Source organism: Dipteris shenzhenensis, chromosome 17 (assembly GCF_047967505.1).
Source record: "Dipteris shenzhenensis isolate YYH24624 ecotype China chromosome 17, Dip_SZ_1.0, whole genome shotgun sequence".
NCBI classification, from domain to species: domain Eukaryota; kingdom Viridiplantae; phylum Streptophyta; class Polypodiopsida; order Gleicheniales; family Dipteridaceae; genus Dipteris; species Dipteris shenzhenensis.
The window spans coordinates 29,724,126-29,728,760 of record NC_141612.1 but is presented as its reverse complement, the minus strand read 5'-3'; positions in this window follow the sequence as shown (position 1 = coordinate 29,728,760).

The window sequence follows — 4,635 nt, the reverse complement described above, 5'->3', positions numbered from 1 at the left end:
TGTGGAATGAAATTGTGTGGTACAATTATTCATGCAATCATCTATGTGTCTAAGCGAAAGCATGTGAGTGCACGTGACCTAGTAGCTAGGTATGGACTAACTATATGCTTTTTTTATTGCTGGGATTTTCATAGGGCAGCTAGAACTCAGGCATCACTTCTGAGCCCTAGGTTAAAATCGATTGATGCTACCTATATGAGCGAAGATGTACATATGCAAGTGAGTGCTCGTGATACAATCTAATCCTAACTAAGGAAGACTTGGTTTCCCAAATCTTTGTTTTTGTCGGGGATGGCTTGTGTGTTGATGTAGTAGTGCTTCGATCGGCTCCCGTTTATTATTGTGTTGAATTGGACTCCATCCAATGTTTCTAGCAGCACAGCTCCGATGGGATTCATCTTTTGTAGTTGGTTGAGTCCTTGACCTAGATACTTCAGTTTCCCCTTGTGTACTTTGGCATTGTATAATAGGACTAAGTCGCCTTCCTTGATGTCTTTAGCTGTCAGATTTCTGTCAAACCATGCCTTTCTTTTGGGTTTTTCTATTGTCATGGCATGGTAGGCGACTAGTCTTGTCTCTGTATGCCTCTCCAATTGATAGAGCCTTTCTTGCAAGGATTCATGGTCTCCCATGCGTTCTTGTACTGCTATGCGTAGACTTGGTATTACAAATTTGAGTGGGACCACAACTTCAAGGCCATACACCAATTGAAAAGGTGTGTTCCCTATATTGACCTTGCATGTAGTTTTGTATGCCCATAAGGCTGCATTCAGTTTCTCTGCCCAATTAGAACGATGTGGTTCTACTACCTTGGTGAGGATAATGCATATTATTTTGTTGGTGGATTTGGCCTGTCCATTCCCTTGGGAGTAGTAGGGTGTGTTTTTTTATGGATTACCATGAAGCCAGACAAGAGTTCTTGGATTACCTCATTGACAAAATGTGTGCCTCTATCCAACACAATTTCAATGGGGCATCCAAATCGGGTGATCACATTTTCGTATAAGAATCTTGTTGTGCTTCTGTCATCTACCTTTCTGACTGCTTTAGCTTCAGCCCATTTTGTAAAGTAATCAGTGGCCACAATGATGTAGCATGCCTGTGTCCCTTTTGCTGTTGGATGTATGGGACCCACATAGTCAATTCCCCATTTTTCAAATGGTTTTTGTGAAACAATTGTTGTTAGGGGATTGAAGTATTTGTGTTGTGGTTTAGTAGTCCGTTGGCATACATCACAGCCTTTTACATATTCATAGCATCTGCCCATAGTGTTGGCCACCAGTAGCCTACGAGGAGAACTTTTCTTGTTGTGGCTTCCCCTTGGAAGTGTCCTCCTGCAATGCCTTCATGGACTTCATTCAGGATTGGCATGATCTCATGAGGCATTACACATCTTCTTAATATCTGGTCCTTGCCCATCTTATACAGTTGTCCTGTAATGAGTTGATAGGGTGCAACCTTTAGAATCAATTTTCTGGCATGTACTGCTTTCATTTTAGGGGGTGGTCTTCCTGCCATCAAGTATCCAATGATATCTCCACACCACTCTGGAACAACATCTATTTGAAATAGTGTGGCATCTGGTAAGTTGTCTTCTACTCTAGTGGCTTCTTCTCCTGACTTGACATGAGACATGTGATCGACAATGTAGTGTTGGGCACCTTTGTGGACCACTATTTTGAAGTTGAATTCTTGAAGCAAGAGGAGCCATCTGGTTATTCTTCCTGTTGTACATGAATGGTTCACAAGATAAAGCAATTGGGGCTTCTCTTTCTGTGGTGCTATAGTTGATCTCTACATCATTGAGTTGTTGACTGGTGAAGTAGAATGGGTAGTCTTTCTTATGTTCACCAGGTTGACAAAGCACACTCCCAATTGCATACTTGGATCCATCCGTATGAACATGAAAATCAATATCCCAATTGGGAGATATAAGGATGGGTGCTGTGATTAGGTGCCACTTTAAAAGCTCAAAGGCTTGGTCACACTCTTCGGTCCATAAGAATTCCACTAATAATTTGTAAAGTGGTCTAGCGATCATGGCATACCGCAATATAAATCTTCTATAATAGCCAGCATGTCCCATAAAGACCTGTACACCTTTGGAATTTGTAGGTGGAGGAAATTTCATGATGATTTTGATTTTGTCCATGTCAGTTGCAATCCCATGTTGAGAGACGATGTGTCCCAAAACAACTCCATGGGTGACCATGAGTTGGCATTTTGTTGGATTTAGGGAGATGCCATACTCCCTGGATTTGATTAGTACTGCTTCAAGACATTTGAAGTGGTCTTGTTTGTTGGAATGGATGCACAAATCATCCAAGAACACCTGTAAAAACTTATTCAGAAATGACTTGAAGGCTGTGAACATGACTCACTGGAATGTGGCCGGGGCATTACAAAGGCCAAATGGCATGACTCTATATGCAAAAATACCCCATTTTGTAGCAAATGCTATTTTTGATTGGTCTTTAGGAGCGATTTGCACTTGGTTATAGCCACTGAAGCCATCCAAGAAGCCATATATTTCTGAACTTGCCATGTTTTCCAACACTATTTCTGTTAAGGGTAGGGGATAGTGATCCCTAATTGTGGTGGCATTCACATTTTTTAAGTTTATGCATATTCTGAGCTCCTTGTTGCATTTGGGCACAATGACAATGGGTGAAACCCAATCAGTGTGCTCTATCTCGTAGATGAATTCGGCATCTACGAGTTTTTCCAGCTCGTCATAAACCATGGTGCCATATTCAGGATTTGTGCGATAAGGTCCACATACCTTAGGGTGAGCACCTTCCCTTATAGGTATCGTGTGTACTGCCACTTCTGGTGAAATTCCTTTCATCTCTTTGTATGACCATACTAGACAGTCACGGTATTCCATTAGGAGTGCTTTGAGTTTGGTTTCATCTTCTTAACAAAGCTGTTTCCCAATGAAAACTAGTTTTTCTTCCTCCCCTTCAAGGGCAAGGTTTATTGTGCATGTTTTTGCTGGTCCCTCATAGATTGGTGTTTCTCCAATGCTATCGGTTTCTTGAACTTTAGATTCTCTTAGTGGTCTTGGCATTGCTATTGGCGCACTGCCACTTGTATAATTCTTGAAGTATTCCAACACTTCTTGAAGATCGGTCTCTGATGGTGTTGAACTAGCCTGACATGTGTCATATGTACTGGGTGGCATAGTTGCATTTACTAATTTGTTAGGCTCTTCTTGATTGTCTTTTTCTGAAGTCTCTTGATCGAGCTTCATCCACACATGTGGCATATATTTTCGAAACTTCCTATGTTGGGAACTGTGGGGTAACTTTTCCACTAGTAAGGTGTTTCCAAGCAAGGGTTCATTTGCTATGCATACTCCTTCCAGTCCCTTAGGGGACCATTGAAGAGGTGGCGGTTCTGATTTTGAGGGAGCTGACTTTGTAAGGTACAATTTGACGATCCTTGATTGGACTCGTTCGAATTCATTGAAGTGCTCGGCCTTGGATTTTTTGCGATTTCCTCCTTCAGCTTTCTTGCGGGATCTTCTACTGTTATTCAACTTTGGAGGTTCAACTTTTGGGAGCTCGACTGCCATTAGGGCATGCAAAATGGCTGTCATTATCAAAGATTTGACCTTCAATTTCAGCGTTCTCAGCCTCTGTGTCAAGGTCCCAAGGAAAATCTGCGTCATCACTGGTATGGGTAATTTCTTCAGGTTCATTATCCCACTCGAGGTCAGCCATAAAGAATGACATCTCTAAATCGATTGGTTCTTCATGTGGGAGTGGAGGATCTACCTGTAGCACCTTAGCATTGCATTTCGTGCATATATGTTGTGCTCAGGCTTTGTGTTCTCTAGCGCCTCCCTAGAGGTCTCATGTTCGACAACTTGTTTTAAATGCACCAATCTGGCCTATATTTAGTCATTTTTTATGGATCCCATTTAGACATCAATTTAGGAGTTTGCATTTTTATGGAAGAGTTTGCTTGTTTCTCCTGTATTGCTTGTTAGTTGCCCTGTTCTATTTAGGTTCAACCTGACAAAATATGAAGAGGGGAGAGGAGAAGAGTGGAGATGAGGAGAGAGGGCATAGCTAGAGAGCACACCACAAATGACTAACTGTACACTAGAATTAGTTGAAAAAATAGAATATATACAAACCCTTTTAGGGTTAGGGGATCTAACCCTTTCCTTTATAGCACTCTATAAGGTTAGTGCTATGCACATATGATCACGTGATGGTGCTATGCACACATGATCACATGATGTTGAGCATGAACTCTCAACACCTTCCCTCAAGATCAACATCATGAAGTAGGCCTTCCCTCAAGATGATGATTCTGGGGAATCGAAGAAGGACTGAGCATTACATTCCATCACACCCCTTTAATGGGAATGTCCTTCCTCTGCGTCAAACCAAGAGCTAGTCGGTGTTTCTCGAATAGCTCTTTACCGAGTGGTTTGGTAAAGATGTCTGCAACATTTTCTTTGCTATCACAATGCTGCAGTGTGATGTCACCAAGTAACACTCTTTCTCTGATGAAGTGCTCTCTGACATCAATGTGCTTTGTCCTGGAGTGATATACTGGATTTTTGGCCAATGCTTGAGCCGATTGATTATCACAGTATATTGTTGTTAGCTTTGACTCATC